The sequence below is a fragment of the Acanthaster planci genome, linkage group LG03 (genome assembly GCF_054643075.1).
Source record: "Acanthaster planci isolate LZ-2023a linkage group LG03, COTS_SCS, whole genome shotgun sequence".
In the NCBI taxonomy this organism is placed as follows: domain Eukaryota; kingdom Metazoa; phylum Echinodermata; class Asteroidea; order Valvatida; family Acanthasteridae; genus Acanthaster; species Acanthaster planci.
In genome coordinates this window covers 19,697,929-19,717,285 of record NC_141779.1, presented here as the reverse complement: position 1 = coordinate 19,717,285, position 19,357 = coordinate 19,697,929, and the positions used below count along the sequence as shown (strand labels likewise).

Here is a 19,357-nt window from a genome sequence, read left to right as displayed (position 1 = left end):
AGTAGTCGCTGGAGGAGAGGCTTATGTCTTGCTGTTTTAAACAGGTGCAGCCGCTAGTTATATGCTCAAGTATAAAGTCTCCCGTAGCCATTTTAAAATAACGTTATTCAAACTTTCTTAATATACACTAATCGAATATAACTGCCTGGCATCCTGACAAGGAAAATTGCCTGTGGTTTTTCTTCCGTGTCGTAATGATTGTCTTAGTTTGTTGAAATTTCACGTCACACGTTATATCCTTAGACAAGGTTCAGAAAGGAGTAGGTTTGTTAGGTAAGGCTAAGATTCCACGGCTTCCTACTGACAGGTGTTCATAATCATCGCATGCGGCAGCTGGATTATCATCAGTTTTCATAAAAGGATTCCCCTGCACTGAAAGACTCCAACTTATGTATTCGCCGAGGGCATTCCAGGTGGTTCAACATCGTGAACAAGCGTACACAATTTTACTTTATAGTGGACTTCAATAACTTTGTGTCTTGGTCCATGTCTTTTTGAACCATAGACGTGTCTATTTTTTGAAGGGGGGGGTTAAAACCTTAGGGCCAACATTCCTTGGCGTTTGTGCTTTTGGATAAGACAACCAATTTGTGCCGCAATAAAGTACGTTTTCAGGTACAAAACGACTTTTCGATCTTTATACTGTCATCACCCTTTGGTAACACAGTTTCAGTTATACCGTTGCATTCTCAAACGATGTGCAAATGGAACGGGTTATGCCATCACATCTGATCGATTTCAACGCCTAAGGGTTAAATTTCAAGCAGCAAAATCATGGTCGTTTCAGACATGCTTCATTCCGACATCGCTACGTGAACGATCTGCGAAAGTTCTGTATAACATCCACCCTGGCAATTACTTAGCCCAGTTGCGATTGCACAGGTTGCCGTGCACTTCATTCCGGACACCTCCAAACGCTGAGAAGCTTGGTTCGATTGCTGTAAGTGCTTTACACTTCAACTCATCGGCAACCAAGCCGCTAACATGGACCAAATAAGGACATGTTGTGGGTGTAAGGACTACAACTGATATCTGAGACATAATAACACTGGCGCATATAGCTTTTTACTTTACTGCTAATTCAGTGAAATGGATGCAGGCTGGTACCGCGCTTTGGGTTGATGTTTTGTACAAAGACCCCGCCAAATGAACTTTGTTGGCAGAGGTGAAGCGTTCCACATGGCCGGTATTCTCATTTTTGCCTAAGCCGGTTGAGCAGCGATTGAAGAGTCCGATAGATAACCAGCATTCTGTGGGCAGAACCTTGTGCCAAGACCGTTGTAAAAATGTTTGCAGATTATATTTGCCTAATTAATATTTTCGGTATCGAAAGTCTTGTATGCGAATCAAGGTTTGTTCTGTGACACTGAGATTCATACCACTCCTTTACCACTGAAATTTCTGTACATGTATTGTGTTTCGGCTGCTGTCTTTAATCTGATGATCGTGAAACTGATGTTAAAAGCAATGTAACAAGCCTATCCATCCTCTTTTAGCGTTATTGGTAAGACAGGTTTTAAGCAGTTGTACGTTTGTCCCGGTGCAATTAAATGAACTGGCCGACCCATCATCTCTGGCATGTGCACTATAGCTGTGAGTCCCAACCACTCATTTTTAGAACTTTTACTCTCCTGACAGAAATGGCCACTAAGATTCCTGCACTCTATTCAGAATGTACATACGATACCTTGCCAAAGTCATGCCTGCAGGCTACTTTATTGATTTGCGAGGTTTCCCACGTAACTTATGCAACACGCAGTCCGTATTGCACTGTAATGCCAAATTTCCACAATTCGGCAGTTGAGAGAAATTTATCCTGGTGCGCGTGCGTACATCCCTTGACATAGGGAATCCATCGCCGCACCCTGAATTCCGTGAATTCGCCCCCTTTTTTCAAGTGCACCATTATATAGAGCGAGTCTTTCCACAGTCCATTTCAGTACTTTTCAAATATGTCTAGTGCAGTTTAACCTAAATCTAACGTTAGAAATCCCTCTCTTATAAAGCCGTTTTATTACTGACCGTGCCTAGTGAAATACTAACCTCTAACCAATACTTTGATTTAACTTGAAACCAAAAATTAAAAGACACTTCCTTCTTAAAGTGTTTCGTTAGTGTGTCATTGAGGCAGCTGTGCAAATTTGGCAGAATCCAAACTACGCATATTTGTTATGCTTCAAGTCGTTATTTATTGGTGGCTGGGAAGGTGAAAAAATATACTTCGTCTAAACAGTAGTGATAACGGCCTCCGTAACTAGGAGACTGTTTACATATAACCAACCACTTTTCAAAAAGAACAGTGGTTCTTGTAATAAGTAAATTAAATATTAATTAAAAGCAATTTAATGTCGTAGGATAATATTTTTCGTTAATGAAACATCCCTATCCAGACTATGATCTTAAAGCACATTACATCAGGAAGCGTACATGAAATAATGTAACAATCTCTGCTAGCTGTTCCGACTTGTTCAGGGTTTTGTTAAGCGTGGTAGGCTTGGTTCATTTGTTTCGTTTCATATGTGTTTGTTCAGGAGGGCTTCCCCGACATACATTATAATTGAAACATTAGCCCCAAAATTCGAAAGGGGCAGGCAAGTTTTCTCCCTGCTGGATACGCCACTGGGATAAACCTGTTAGATGGTATACGTCGAACAAACGTCCGAGAGAGACCTCTTCTTTTGGGACAAAGAAGTGGTAGATTTAAAGGAAAATCCTTAACCATAGTTTGCTTTTATGCACAAAGAGGTAGTATGTGTCCATAAAAAGCGTCAAGTTGGTTCTTAAAGTTTATTCTATTTCACAGACCTTGAATTACATAACTGGGTCTATTTTTTAAGTCCACCAAATGCATGGGATACGTTAGGATGGAATTAAATGTTAAAAATATGGAAGGATATGTGGCAAAATGACCAAATTTAATGCAATAATTTTTGTTAATGAGAAATAGTAATTTTAGGATGAGGTATAATGGATGAAATGATTTTTTTTGGCCAATTTCAATCAACTGACGTGAAAAAGGTCTCGTACATTTCTTCTTTTCAACCCAATTGTGGGAAATAGTATATATACCCTTAAAATGACATGCATACTAAAGTTTCCCAGAAACATTGCCAAGCTCTTATATGTTTTTCAAACATATATATTGACAAAGATATTGACAACAAGTCAACAAGTTCCTGATCAAGACCCACCAACTCACTATTGTCAAGTGAGGAGTCACAGGGCAATTTGATCTTCCTTAAATGAATTGGAGAAAATGCGTCAAAGGCCAATGTTGTTTATAGAAAACTGTTTTTTTCAATAAAAATGCCCAGGGTAAGGGCCTCCGCGCGACACCCATGTGCGCAACAAAAGTACGTACGCGTTACGGTATAGACTGTTCTTTTATTATGAAATCACTGGGTCATATTTATGCATAATTAATAATGATTAACTAGGGCCTACTTCATTATTTGAAGCGCCAAGGAACGTATTTAATTTTCAAGCATGGGACATGCCTGCACCTTGACTTACATGTATGCTCACTTTTATGCTACGTAATAAGGTCTAAACATACAGCTTTCTTAGTCTGGCTATATGTAACAGTCGCCTTCTCCAGAAACTCGTATATTTCAAGCCCAGGCAGCCACAAGAATCTTCCGTCTAAGATACAATTTGTCTTCAGTAAGTCTGAGATAAATTTCAAAAATATGCAGCCCTTTTATTCAGAAAGTAGATGGACAGTACCGAGAATTTCCAAAATGGGATCAAGTGTGGAGGAGACAAGTAAGTCCCAGAGGTATCAACCACGCCGGGTTTAATTGACAACCTCAATTTCCTACCTGGGATCTAGAGTCAATACATCGGGAGGAACATGTACTTGCCACGACGGCGAAGTTTGATTGGAACATGCCTTGTGGGTCACAATGCGCGACCCAACGAGAACAGAAAGTCTGCACGACCCAACGAGAACAGAAAGTCTGTCGAACTCGTGCAAAAATGAAATTTCATTGGTCGGGACGGGACTGCGTACTCGGACTATGATAGCCGGTAATGATGGCCGGTACGAAACTCTCAATATGAGATATTAAGAGCTGTTAAGATGAAGACCCCCCAGGGGACAGTGTTGAGTGAGTCAACAGGCACGTGCATTAATCACCACGAGCGTGGCTGGAGAACGCTGCCACACAGGAATGTAGCGCCGAAGCAGCTGCCATCTCCTCTCTATCACACTTAACTCTTCTCTGGAGCGACAAACGGAACCGCTTTTAAACAATTGCCAGTCAGTGGCATCTTGAACCACTTAATCATTAGGTGCTATAGTGGATTCAGTTTTGAATAAAACGAGGTGTGACTATAACCCTAGCGATGAAATGCGGCGGAGGTTACGGTGTTTAAGTTAAGGAGAGCCTGGTCGAATGCACACATTGTGGAACCAGCAATTAGTAGGGAAGCCTTTAGTGATTGAACTATTTTGTTAAAATATTCACTTAGCGGCGTGACCGTACGACAAAAGCAATAGGCAAACAAAGTTGGGTTCACTTATGGTTAACGATTCAATAGGAGCGCATTATGCTCAAGCTTTGCTCAATCATGAATCAAAAATTTGGTTCGATATTGAAAACTACTGAAGAAAGGATAATTTTAAAGCAAGGTCTTCGATCCTTTCATCCCAGACCTTCGATCCTTTCACCGACAGGCATCATGGCTGATTTATTATCGTCTCTCGCAGTTTCTCTTCAGGAGCTTACATTTTCTCGATCTTGCCGATCCATTAAATGATGAAATGTTAAATGTAACACTGTAGAAATAAGTGTTCATATTTCAACCCCTTTTAAACGCCTTCCTGGTAACACTTAATGAACGCGTTGGTTTGTTAATAATCAAAAGCTAAACAAGTTCTGGTGTTCATTTCTTAAACAAATACGTGTTGATGGGTTAAGGAATTTAGACACAGTGACTTATTTTGGTGTTAATAACAAGACACAAAACATGTTTATCGGGTAGTCACACTTTCCGAAAAGTGTTTAATTTAAACGGTTAAATGTTTTCAATTGACGCAAAAATGCGTTTACAATGGGCATTGGTATTTACTGCGAACATTTTAGCAACCCAAGAGCATACTAAATTACTAATTGTTTGAATGAGCATTTTACTCTTATTTGGAAAAGATTTTTTTCTCAAATCAAATATACATGAACTTCAAAGTAACTTGCCCAACTTCCAGTCGTCCGATGGTTCTAAAACGCGTACTTATTCCTTAATTTACATTCTTGTCACGTTAGAAAGCTGATAATTTATGGCTGAGGACTGTGTTCAACTTAGATACGAAGGAAGCTCCCATTGTCAATATTACAACCACTCCATAATAGTGTGTGGGGGTGTAGATAGCCCAAGAAACTGTCGCAGGCATTATCAGAGACATTTTTAAATTCTTCTGTTTCCTCTTATATCGCAGATTTATTATTTACATTAGGCCTATTATTATATTACGCAGAATATATCTTTCAGAAAAACGGGGGGGGGGGCTTAATTGAACCGTTTCGGCTTTCCACTAACCCGTATTTGACGAAAGCCAGATGGACTGACTGACCTTCTGTGACAACTTTATCAATGCTATCCAAATAGTTGCAACATATTCTCTTGTACTTAGTAATATATTACTGGTATGCTTGATGTATGTCAGTTACTGCAGGAGCCTCACTTATCGCATGTATTTCCTCTCCCTAAAAGTCCAGTGAGGTTTACGCTCTGTCCACAAAGAATTTTGTCAAGTCGTTTGATATGGACTTACAGAGTTAAGCAGCAATGGCAACAGTAATTAATAATCTGTATTAGAGGTAGGAAGCGTCAGGAAATTCGCGACAACTTCAACATATTTGGAATGTGGTATTCTTTACGAAGAAATGATAATCTGTTTAGTTAACGGTAGGGGAAGGAAGGTATAAGCAAGAATCATGCACTACTGAGTCTCAATAAAATGATAAAGGTTAAAAAACGCTGGGCAACGTTTTTTGCCCAACGTTAGGTTCCGGGTGAATCACTTCACTGTTGGGCAAAAAGGTGAAAAAGCTGGGTAGAAAAGTGGCAGTACAATGTCATTTTCTACAACCATTAGGCAAAAAGAAATAGGTTTGCCCATAGTCTAGGAGAAAAATCATCGCGGTTGAATAACCTTTTTGCCCAACAGTTCGGGTTGGTTTATGAATAGGGCATTACGGGTACGAGAATGAACGTCTAATTCGCAAATAAATAATTTCCAGAAGTTGCATCGTGATAATCATCTCCATCCTATCAGTATACACCAAACTGAAAATGGACGAGTGTTTGTGAGGATTGTACGTCCACAATGAAGGTCAAGTCATGTAATGCACGTATTCAACTAAAATTGCAAGAGAATTGGTACGTGTCCACTTCTCACTACCACAGCAATGAATCAGAATAGTTCCCATGCCTGGGTGTGCTTTTGAGGTCGACGTTGACTAAAAGTGAAGACGGATTCTGTATATTGTCAATGTATAAGAGAAACTGCCTGGTCACGACACTGCATCTGGAGAAGATAACAGTTATTAATAGCCACGTGAAATGATACATCAAACCTGACTCCTTTAAAAAAACAACACCAAATTTCCTTGCTTTGTGTGTAGGTGTAAACAAACTTTTAATCAGTTTAGGTCATCGCAAGTGGTATACTACTCTGAAGACAAACCTACAATTAATTTGCACAAAGCTATATAGTTGGAGGTATTGAACCAAACAAACTGGAAATAAAACTGACTCACATGCTGTCAAATCTTCTACTGTTGTTGATAGCGTTAAAATTACAAGGAACACCAAAATTTCACGATGTGCGATGTTGTGTACATACAAACTAGCGTATATTTGTCGTCAGTTTGCAATCAGGACTGGCCCCGAGGCAGAGCTTGTGCAACGCTGCTCGTTTAACAACAGATAACGAGCGGAAATTGTAGTACAAATAAACCTCTTTACCGCAACCTTCGCTCATCCATTCATTTTTAGTCTCGTGCTCCGTCAGGTAAAAGCTTGCAAAGTACTATTACGACATTTAAGTGTAGGAATTGTTTTCTGGAAAAGAAAATATAATTAGAAGTATCATCTATGACACCTTGTTGACAGATACCCCTTTGGATTTTGCTGTCTCTCCAAGGACTAGGTTTATTGGTAAAATTGAAGCGGGGTAATGTCTTAGCCCTCGACCTGCGTGCACTTTCAGTAATGTAATTTTAAATTTGACTGACAGACAACAAATTGGTCTCATATAAGACGCCGTATTTTGCTAATCGTGATATTCAAGAATAAATTGTGACGTGCAGCTTTGTTTGCTGAAATTATTTACAGTTCCCGCTGTCAGGCAAAAATGAGCGTGTCCCGACTGATACGATATGAATTAAAGAAATGAAGAAAAGTGCAAAAAGCACCATAGGGCGCACACCTCGTGAAATAATTACCACTGTTGCTGATTACGCACGATGGGCTGCCAAATTGGCAATGCCGTGCCTTAGTGTGATAGAAATGTAATTAAGATGGCAGACCAAGAAGCCATTGTATCTTTGGAAAATGTGGACTTCCTCTACGTTGTTTTTCAGTGTTTCTCTACGAATGAGCGGTTTGGTGATTTCTCTCCCAGCGTCAAATTACGGCGCATGTCAAATATTGACCGGGTCTTCACCGGAACTCAGTCGCACAAAACTGAGCCGAGTTTGAGCGAGACGGAATCTAAAATACCCTGAGTTGGTAGGTTGAGTTTAATTGCCTTCGTACAGAGCTATTTTAGATGGAAAGTAAATATTACCAGTAACAGCAATTACCTCTGCTGGGATTTGAGAGATATAGTTCCAATTTTATTTAATAAAAAGGAAAAACCAGGAAAAATTACTAGTGTATTTCTTCGGAGCTAGAGAAGGGGCAACACTCAAAAGTCACTGTAATTTCTGTTTGATCTTCAAACTGTCCTAGAGAAGTGTCTGAAACACCAAAGTCTGGAAGAACTGTTTGCCTAACAAACGTGCGAATTGTGGTGAAAGCTACAAGTGAGTGCAATATTGAGAAAATAGGAAACACTTGCAACCTTGTATTTGTGACTGTCGTTGGGCAAAGTCAAAGGACAAATGGCATGTGGAGTGATTCTGCCTGATTTTCAGCACTTGAGGTGTTTAACAGCACCTCAAAGGAAAACAGGTTTTCTCTGATTTTATATAACTGTATCAAGCCAAAAAGTTCTTTTTTTTCTGTTCATGCCAAGATGACAATTGTGAATGTAGATTGCATCTTTCGGGGAAAACAGAGAAAACGACGGGAACCCTCGCCCTGTGTAGGTAGTGGATAAACCCTTCTGTAGGCCAAACAATGATGTTGCCATTGTTTGTAGCCCAAAAGGTGCTCTTTAAAGCGGCTGTATATTAGGGACTTACAGGAGAATATGAGTGACTTTGTTGTTCTTTGCTGAAATTAGAAGGGAAATTATGAAACATCACTCAGTTCCTTTCTCGTTCACAACTTACATGGTGTTACGCGCTAAAATTCGTTTCCAGCTACCCCAGCTAGTAAGCATTTACGGCTTTAGTGAGCAGTTTGCGACAGCTTCTTGTTTTTATTTTAATTGGCGTATTGAAAAGAGAACGATTCGTCTGAAAAGAGGCTACTTGAACGTATTTTTGATTTTCAGCCTACCCACTCCAAACCACAAGAAGGAAATTTCTTTATTTTACTGATATATGCTAGGATACGACGATATCTACAAATGACTCATGGGTTGAGGATAAGTTGGTCGTATTTGTATTTTGCTTGTTTTTGTACGCTGCTTTTCATAATGTATGGTATGATGTATCAGCTATTTTATTTCTTTGTGCGTTCCCTTTTCTTGCCTCGTTTCTCCTCCTATTGCTTTTATTTGTAATTTATGCCTACCAAGAGTTTTTTCATCTTGAAGATTCGATTTTTCCCAACAAACCAACAAATGAAGGCATTTTGCTAAAAGACTGAACAAAAACTGAAAAGTGTGGTTCCTTTGAATTTCAACTGTTTCAGTGAAGTGCGGCTGGATTTCCTTCGCGGGATTTCAAGGATGTGAAAAGCACCTGTCCTGTTGAGTCTGCAGATTTTACATTTCAAGTCACTGGATTCGCGGTGTCAATGGAGCATAGGGTCCAGACAAGATGGGAATTATATCAGAATATCGCCCAGTACCGTAGTGTTGCTTAAGCACGATTATCTACGAGTTCGACGTCAGCTCAGCGTATCAGACTTACATTTTGGGGTTATTGATATCAAAAGAAAATATCAAACTGAGAAACATAATGGCGCCTCTGAGAGGAGAAGTACTATTAAGAAAAGATTTTAAACAGGTCAAATAAGCACAATGGAAAAAAAATCCAACACGTGAGACAGTTTTTGAAAAACGTGAGAAAGAACACTTTTCTTAGCAGCTGCCATGATACTTTTTTAAGATTAAAACGTGTACGATTCCAGAATAAAATAGATATCAACAATGCTAATTCCCGAAGCATATACAGCAAGCAACCTTGAAGTACTCAAGACACGCAGGAGGTAATGAGAAATACATATAAGCTCAGTGCATTTTGAGAGGTTGTACCCGTTTGGCCCCTAAGAATGGCTGATTCTATTAACCCCCTTTGTGACTCGGCACTCTGTGGGCTCCTCACACAGCCACCCACCTGGACATGTGCACGGGAGGCTAATGTGTTCTTCGAGCGAATCTGAGAGGCTATAATACTTGGTTTCGCGCTAAGCCTGACTCCCTATGGAGTAAGGCCTACACAGTTTGTCAAATAGAGAGAAGAGGATTCATCTATAAACCTCAAGCCCTGATCAGATAAGTTGAAGGACACCTTTTTTAATGTACGTCACTGCTTGTTGTACAGTTCAATAACCACTGGAAGACATGAAGGCTGTAAAGAGGACTTCTAAAAGATTTAACCTTTCTTTTAGGATCCATAATTTGAGGAAGAATGCTATAGCTTGTAAAAACTTTAAAAGCAGATGGTGATTCTGTTTAGAATATTGCCTTTTCTTTAAAATTATGCGTGATGTTATGACAACTTGAATAAAGTTAACGTAGGTTACTTAACTGAAATATAATTCTGTCACAAGGGTTGTAGGAGAGTACATATATTTATTCAGGGAAACGCGCGTTTAAAATCTGCCTCCGTCTGTGTCCTTCTACACGCGAAGTGAAATTTCATAAGCACGAAACTTTTATGCAATTTTTTCTCAGATTCAAGTAATTTGAAACATCAAGGGAAGAACGGCAAGACTTCCAAAGGACATCTGGAGGGTCATTGCGGGCGTTGGACTTCTACCCGAAGTGGGCTTGATTATTTACCCCTTGAAGTAAAGGACGTATTGAATATGTAATATCCTGTATCCTGGCGGTGTTTATGTCAATATTACGATATATGTGCACGCCCTTGGATCCAATTTTTGCTTCGTGTCTTCGACTTTGATCAATGACTCTAAGGTTGTTACCAAGGTACTATATAGCCAACTTGAAAGAGTAATACTTGCTACAGGTGGCTTATCTTATAAAAACCTGCAATGACATGCACCAGAGGAAAACCAACAACACTGACCGAAATGATTCGACTTGTCAGATTTAAAATATAAGAAACTGTTGTGTCAGTTCACCAACAGTTAAAAATTAAGTGGTATCGAGGAATCTTTAACTGTTGCTAAATCCAGGACTTCCTTGTGCATTGTTCAAACATGTTAACATATCAACCATTGCCAAAGTAGAGAGCCCATTAATTAACACTGAACTCACAATAATTATATTGAAGCTTGACAGAATAACAATAAAGCAAGCCGTGTCTGCATGAAAACGTTGGCCATTGCTTTTAAGTGCTTCACGAAAAAAAAAAAAAAACACGAGTAGCAGACAGAACTGACGTAAGCCGCACAATAATAATTCTGGCGTCTGCTCGTAATACAAGATCCCAACAAGGATTCTTGTGCCAGGTGGCATCGCTGTTCAGAAAATTATAGTATAAATTAACAACAATGCAATAAATAAGAGTAATGATTCAAAGAGTATGCATTTTTGGCGTAAATTTCTGGCACCTAAATTCTTAACCAATATCCCCTAACAAAATCTTCGACTCGGGAATCAAATGTGTTTTTCACAAAAATAGTTATCATTACTTATTATTATACTCATCCGTGCGAAGGCGATGACGTCAATTAGCAAAATCGCATTTTTTTATGTTTTTATGTTGAATAAACCTTTTTTTTTTCCAAGAAAAAGACAAAGAAGGCAGAATATTTTTCCCTTCAGTGAATGCGGTTTAGATAAACAAGTTCAAAAATTGCAAGGCACCAAAGGCTTTTCATTTGAGTGTACCACACAGGCGATATGTCCTGACATCAATACTTCCTCACAAAGAAAACCGCTTTGGAAGCGCAGGCAAACCACTTTATATTCTATTTCATGCACTTTCGTATATTGTAAGTGTGATCATATAATTTATTTGACAATACTTTTTAAAAGGGAACTGATTTATGAGCCTCTTCCTTTTGGCCGCTTTTGAATCTGACAAATCCCTTCAATCATTATAGATTTCATTTACCCGGTCCTTTTGGCGGTGTCAATTTTTTGTCATGTTTCACATGCTTCCATTAAGTGTTGGTTAAATTTTTATCCATTCTCCACTGACTGTTATTCCAATCAATCACGCGCAAATTGAATTAGCTGATCCTTACAAAATAAGTGTCTGCGGACGGAAACTATATTCGGCAGCCAGTTTGATGTGGAAAGCTGTAATTGTGAGCCCAACGACGGGGTAATAATATTAATCAATTTTTAATCCTTACATTTTAATTTTGCCCTCTCAGTTGGGCAGCAAAACAAGAAAGACCGGTTTACTTGTGGAGACGGCTATCGTTAATGTTAGAACTGAAGAGTATATTATTGAGAACTAACTCTTTAACTACTCCGGTTCTCTCTTTACATGTCTTCCTGGAATTAAAAAGAAAACAGAATGGCACAGAGTTTGACCTGCACTATTTTTTTGCTTTTTCCTAATGAGGTAATTCGCCCGTCATTCTGTCCGTGTTCGTTCATATTTAAGGTATTAATGGCTAGTTACTCAACTACGAAACAAAAGAAATTGTGGGGGGTGACGCATTACAGCATGTTGGCGACCATTGCTTGTGTCATTTCAACGGAGAGTGTCTTCTTTTTGCCTGGACACTTAAAATAACCAAAAATAACAACTGGTTCACAGTCAAAAGCGCAAACAGCAAGTGAGGCCTCTACGGTAAACATTAGCTGTAGGGCGGAGAAAAGCAATTATAGCAAAGTGTTTTGCCCAGGGCTTCGACTTCACAATGGTTCCCACTCCGAGTCCGAGCCAGCAGTTCAAAGACAATACTTGTCAACGTGGCTGAAATGAAACGGTGACTAACGTCACAAGAAAGACCGGACTCAAAGCAACAAAAATATGTTATTTAATTTTAAGGACTAAGGTTGGAGATCTGGTGCAAAATACCGAAGCAAGATCTGAGGTCAAAGAAACCAATCCTCTTTCTCCTTTGATTGCAGATTTACACATGTGGCTGCCAGAAAATGTTTTGCATGTATCATCATCCATTTGTTGAAATGTGAATTAAGTACGGTAACGTTGATTTAAATGATTTCTTAATGTGAATTAACAATGTTCAGAATCGTTTCGCTCCCACAAAAGGCTTCTTTCAACGCAACACGAGTACCTTCAAAGTCACACTGGAAAATAATTACTTTTTTGTCTAGCCAGATACAAAACATTTCCTTGAGCCTTCAAAATACGTTTGCTTTGACGCTCTTTTGCTCGGGAAGAGCAAAAAAAAAAAAAAAAAAAAAAAAAAGGATAGTGACACCTACCATGAAACGATTCAATTGCGTCGTGTGCAGGGCAGATCGTGCAGCGAGGGTGCACCAGCATGGGGAAGAGGCCGAAATGCTGTGTAGCAGCAGCCCGGACCATTCAAATAGGTTTTGATCATGACTCTCTCCTCCCAATTAAACTCAACCCCTTCCAAGGAACCATAATGATGTCATTCCCCTTTTTTTTGATTGCCCCCTTTTGGGCTGGAATATGGAGCGGAAACTCCGTGAAAAGAGTCGGCGACGAATCAAGGGAAGGCTCCCGACCCACTCCCGCGGACAACAAAATGAGGGAAAATAGCCCGCAGCCATATCAACTCTGATATTTTAGATTAAGAGCCGAGCCAACAAAAGGAGACTTTTCAGGAATCCATTGGTATCGCTCTGCTGATTGTTGTAGGTTGAATATAGCCTTTATTGGAAGTTTGACAGCAGTGGAATGGGTATTAATGCAGGCAGGTTAAGGCGGTTTTAATTGGGTAAACACAGCTTCGCACGATATAATTCTACACTCCAGCTCACATGGGCTTTTTGTCCAAACATTGGAATGAGCTGGGGTTAAAGATGCTGGAAATTCCAAGATGCCTGTTTAGATGATTTCAATAATAATAATCTTTGAAATCAATTTTTCAGCTTTCAAAAAATCCTGCAGTCAACAAACATGCCTCATTAGGCTCGTCAATGCATAATGGTAACAAATTTATCTTGCTATTTGTTTGGTATGCCAACGGCACATGATGTAGTTTGCTATAGCTGATATTCAACATATCTTTGCAGATAATGTTACAGCTATTTGTGTCAGATCCAATGAATAAAGTTAACGTTTGAAAAAATGGAAAGGCGTTGGAGTTCTTTATATATATTTTTTTTCAAAACACTCGACTATGAAGACGTTTTGTAAACAGGTCTTTTGACTTCTCTGTTTAAAGAGTTATAATCTTCCATTTCCAACTTTTAATTCCAGCATCAATATCAACATTTGTTTGAGTTTTGCTTTTAAAAACTAGAAAAATCTGTATTGAATTGTCTAACTGGCATATGTCTAATATTTTATATTGTATGATCGCCGAATCTGATAAATTTCATTCGATTTTGAGTGCAATAAGATCGAAGACAAATCTTTAATGGTTGGTCTTTAGAGGTGCAGTCTATCATGTGCAATTTGTGCATTTTGTTCCTTGGAGGCAACAAAATTACTCAAAGAAGGATGCCTAAGATTAAAACTGATGCCTTTTTAGCTCAGTGCATACTGTGCATATGAATTGAAAAAGATCTGAGATTCTGAGAAAAAAGATGCCAAGTCGTGTTTTGAGCTGCGCCCGCATTCGGCGTCTGGGACATGTTCTGAACCACAGAAGCATAGTAGCAGCGCGCGTGTTGTGTTGTGTGCTTCGAAAGGCAATTTTCCAAAAATTCACATTCAAACGCATCGTCGGAAATAACCTTGTTTCACTTTTTTTTCAAGTGGACAGCTTTCAAGAAAGAAGAGTTCCACAGGGAGTTAATATCCGTCTTTAAACTAGGTGTACTTTTCAATAATAATTTCGTCAGTTACTTTTTGGAAAACTGCAAATTCAGGACTATACCTTTACGGGCACTTAATCCTAAAAGAGACTGGGGCGCAATCTTACCCCTTGTAGTGTTTAAACACTATCGCAGCGTATTATTTCACACCCTAATCCTTTGAATCACTGTTACATACACCAGACAAACTGAAGCTGCCCTGTGCACATTTTGTTCCGAGAGAAGTCAGCCAAAAATGTCTACTTTTCTTACTGATGTGCTTTATGCATAAGGGTCGACTAGCGTAAATTTAGAATGACCGTTTCATCAAACAATTTTATTGGAGTGAGTGGAATCGTAAAATTTGTGGTGATAATGATTGTGGTTACCTATGTACCAAGTTTACTAAATATCGAGCATGGGTCGGCTGAATTCGCACCCGGGCAGCAAGATGGTCCGACAAAATGCCGGCTCTTATAGAGTTAAAGTATGGCCAAACGTCAGCATGATATCTACATCAGCGGAAGTCACTGACTGCTACCACTGCTATAGACACGAATGTTTGACGAACCACTGCAAAGACGGTCAGACCTTCTTCAGTGCCAGGGATAGGTTAGTACTAGTAAGAACGAGTAAGCTGCAGCTTAATGGCTGCAAGGGTCGTGTTGTGAAATAGAGCAGTCCCATTATACCCCATCACCTCTCGCAGTGCAGGGACTAAAACGCTCAAAATAATTGTTTAAAAAGGGCACTGTATGCTGTTTCGCGGATGATATGTTACAAAATATCTAAAAGGGCATCTGCGTCACTTCAACTATTTCAAGTGTCATTGTGAGCAAACTAAGTATTATAAAGATGATTTGAAAGTGTACTGGGAAAACCAAAATTCAATTTTTCTTTTCATTTTGCTCCCCTGTTGGCTTACATGGTTACTCATAGTGACACTTCGATATCTCTATCTTGACAAAATAAAGGTTTCCCTCAATGGGTGGCCGGCTGGGGTGATCAAAAAGTAAATTGGTTCACCATTCCCTTTTATACTCACATCCTTGTGTCATAAGTGACTGCATCAATATTATCAAATTTAAAGAGGAAATTGAAGAAATCTACCGCAATGCCGATTTTATTGATTAATTAATGATGAAAACCACCTAAAATTCAGTGGACTGCGTTTTAAAAGGAAAGTATATCAGTAAAAAAAAGGCGTTGACGTATCGGACTTCATCCACCCAATCCGACTACCCACCGTTACTTATAAGTACAGTGTTGCACACCAAATACGCCATGCTATGAGTAAGTCGGTATCATAGGATTGTAGCATGGACTACGCTCGCCACCCTTGTAAGCTGGACCAGTTTAGCTTGTGCACCGCAGCAGTGGCCCTCTGTTGTGTTTCAAGTGGGGGCGTTTTTCATTTTATGCTTACAAGCGTGGTGAATGTAGTCCTGCTACGATCCAATGATACGGACACAAAATCTGTAATTGTGTTGGCAGATATATGGTCCTTTGTGTTTTATCGTGGTTGCAGCAAGTTTAGTACGCGATAAAACCCGGTGGAAGTACGTTGCCTAGTATAATAGGAAACCGTAATAATATAACACGGAAAGCAGTATTTCATGATTTACCGGGTCGAATGCTTTAGAAAAGTCTCGATAGATACCAATAGTAGTAACTGGTGAATCTGAGTCATTAGTTATTTTATAAATTAATTTGATTATAGCAGGTGATGTTGAGTGATTTTCCCTAAATCCGTATTGAACATACTGCACGTTTGTAAATCACACGCGTTAAAATTTTAGAAAAAGAAGTAAGAATTACAGGTCGATAATTACTAACAATGAGAGGAATACCACTCTTAAAAACGGGAGTGACCCTTGCAGCCCTCATGCCATCTGGCACTATCCCAGTAGAAATGGATAAGTTTATTATTGCGGTTAGAGGCTTGCAGATTGCATGGATCACAGCCTTTATCAAAGAACTATTAACATGATCGCCTCCTGCACATTTTTTATTCAGTAATGTTAACACAATATTGATAATTTCGTCATTTGTAACGGGGAAAAATACAATTAAGGTTTGAATTAAGGAGGTAGTCTGAGAAATTATAATTATTGAAAGAATGTGGCCACGAAGGTTTTGTACCAATATTTGAAAAGTATTTATTGAAATGATCAGCTATATGTTGTGGATTACTGGTAGAGGTTCGTTCAATATTAATTGATGTAAATGGTTTGTGCTTGTTCTTTTGCAATACATTATTAATTAATTTCCATGTGTTTTTGATATTTCCTTTTTGTTTATTGGATTACTTAGCATAATAATTACGTTTAGCCTGGCGAAGGACATTTTTCAATATATTTTTATAGCGTACATATTTAGAGCGGTTTTCATCAGAGGAATTACACTTACATTTATGGTAAAGTTTATTTTTATGACATATAGATTTACACAGACTAATGGTGACCCAAGGTGATTTGGGAATTAACATATTTGAGTTTACATCGCTGCGCTTTAGGGGGATATCATGATATATGATTCTCACTAAAAAATGTTCACAAAATTAACAAAAGCCGAGTTGGCATCTTGTGCATAAACAACTGAACAACTGAATAATTAGCATTTAATTGTGAATTTAGATTTAATAAATTTTCCTGTGAATAATCTCTCATTAATGTATTTTCAGAATTTGTATGGTTTTTTATGGAATTCCATATCTGCCGTCGCCCGTCGCCCGTCGTCCGTCGCATTTTGCTTTTTGTTGTGTCCCAATTCTGCCATTTTCCAGTTCCAAACATGCCATTTTCCGTCGTGCGTCGTCCGTCGTGCGTCGCCCGTCGTCCGTCGCCCGTCGTGCGTCGCCCGTCGTGCGTCGCCCATCAAATGGGTTGCATAGGACCTGCAAAAGCCGTTGTTTAACAAATGACAATGTGATGATTCCATTCACTTCTAAAAATCTTTTCCGAATAAGGCAAGTACAAATCCCACCTGCAAAGCATATACTAGTCACATAATTAATTCCAATAATGCTAGACTACCCCTGCCCCTTGACAAGAAAATATCGCCTCTCTGAGAATTCAACCAAGTGTTTTTTTGGGAAAACATTTTCAGCAAAAATGTTCCGGCCAACTTATCCACAGTGTTATTCTAATTTGCATACTGCAGAAGAATACGTAATGTCCATGAATTCCTCTCTGCTGTTGTCGAGATTAAGTAAATTTATATTAAAGTCACCAGATATTAGGTTATACTTATTTTCAGTAGATACACGGTAGAATAATATTTGAAAACAAGAAAGAATGTTGTCAAAGTTGACATCTGGTGCCTTATATACTCTTGTAATAATTATGTTTTTCTGGTAACTAGGTGTAACAATTTCCGCAAACATACATTCTACAGATTCATTGCTCATGGCATTTAAATCAGTGCTTGGGAAAGAACACAAATTTGAAGATATGTTTAAGGCAACTCCACCTTCGATTTTATCATATCTATTTTTATATAACAGTGAATACCTTGGCATATTAAGGACATTTATGGGAAAGCTCTCTTTTAACCAAGTCTCACTTAGGACAATTACTGAGATATTACGATTAAATAAGGGATTGCAGAAAAAAATTAGGTTGTCAATATTTTTAGATGAGCTCCTAATATTTAAATACTGGTAGGAAAAAATATTAGTTGAATCGTGATTAATTAAGTTTATGAAGTTATCACAAGAATAATAACAAGAATCAATTATAGAATGTTGTAAGTTATCAATATGTTCAATACTGCGCGATTCAGTGAAGTTCAATCCAATCAGTGTCTCAAAGTCAAGGACTCTCCTAGTACTTGAATCCAATTCAGAAATTTTTAATTTGAATTCATTGTCATCCAAAGAATTAAATGGAAATATAGTCATTAGACAACATGAGCAAAACCAAACTTCATTGTCATTGGATAAAATATAGTAGTCAATATGACCTAGGTTAGTACATTTAAGATGAGTCCAAGACTGGCAACAATCGCAGAATGTTCCATTTTGATTGTTTTTCACGGGTTCACCACACACACTACATGGGTATTTAATTAACAGGCATCTGAGTTACACAGACAAGTTACAATAGACACTAAACAAAAAGGACATACATTGTATTACAATATATCAAGGTTAAGAGAGAATAAAAATGAACATTGACGCTCGCCATTATACATTTCGAAGGCCTTGCTTCTTCCTTTACATGCCACCACCTTCACTTTAAAAACTCTCATGTCTGATGCACCATTTGAAACATTCTAAGTGGATCCGAATCGGGAAAGCTTGGTTTAAGACCTTCAACCTTCAGGAAGTGCAGTCTGCGCTCGTCTGTCTGCTGCACTAATCCTAGCTTCATCGCTTTCTTGTAATTTGGGGTATCGTTAATGTTGTGAAGCGCACACTTTCCCCCAGTGTTGACCTTGCTAAGGCAAATCAAGGTTTAGTGCGTCCCACGACGTGCCTAACGTTAGATTTGTCTAGTGACTGTAATAATTTGATCAGTTCTTTTCTTCATCGGCGAAGGCCATTCGGAATTGTGTAATGTCAACATTCACTATACCAATGCAAACATATTAACGCACAGCCACACTCCAAAGGTGCTGAAGAATGTTAAATGTGGCTCTAATTTTTATGGTTTGACCTAATCTCTTGAGTTTTTATGATTCTCGTGCACGTCAGACCATGGAAGCAAAAGTAGATTGGCATATGTAAGTTTTTGGCTAAATTTGCATGAACATTATGGAATAATTTTCATGTTGATCTTCGTTATGCACATGAAGATATTCGGGCAGCATTAAGGCAAGTTTTCTTCAGCTTGAAGACAGTTGTACTTGTTAATAAAGTTTCTCTCTTTTGAGAATGCAATTTCACCTTGATAGTTAGTTCGTTTAGAAAACTTAAAAATCTTTTTGTAGAGTTGATTATAAAATGTAATTTTGAACAGGTCCTTATTAAGAAAA

At 38.6% G+C, this 19,357-nt stretch overlaps 1 protein-coding gene across 1 annotated transcript in view; it reads right to left on the bottom strand.

The window, feature by feature from the left end:
• LOC147799714 (uncharacterized) overlaps positions 1-13,002 on the bottom strand; it is a 28,383-nt gene extending 15,381 nt beyond the window's left edge. The window contains exon 1 of the mRNA XM_087134873.1: positions 12,875-13,002. The gene's annotated coding sequence lies outside the window, so the exon portion shown is untranslated. The remainder of the gene's footprint in view (positions 1-12,874) is intronic.
• Positions 13,003-19,357: the final 6,355 nt, after the last annotated feature.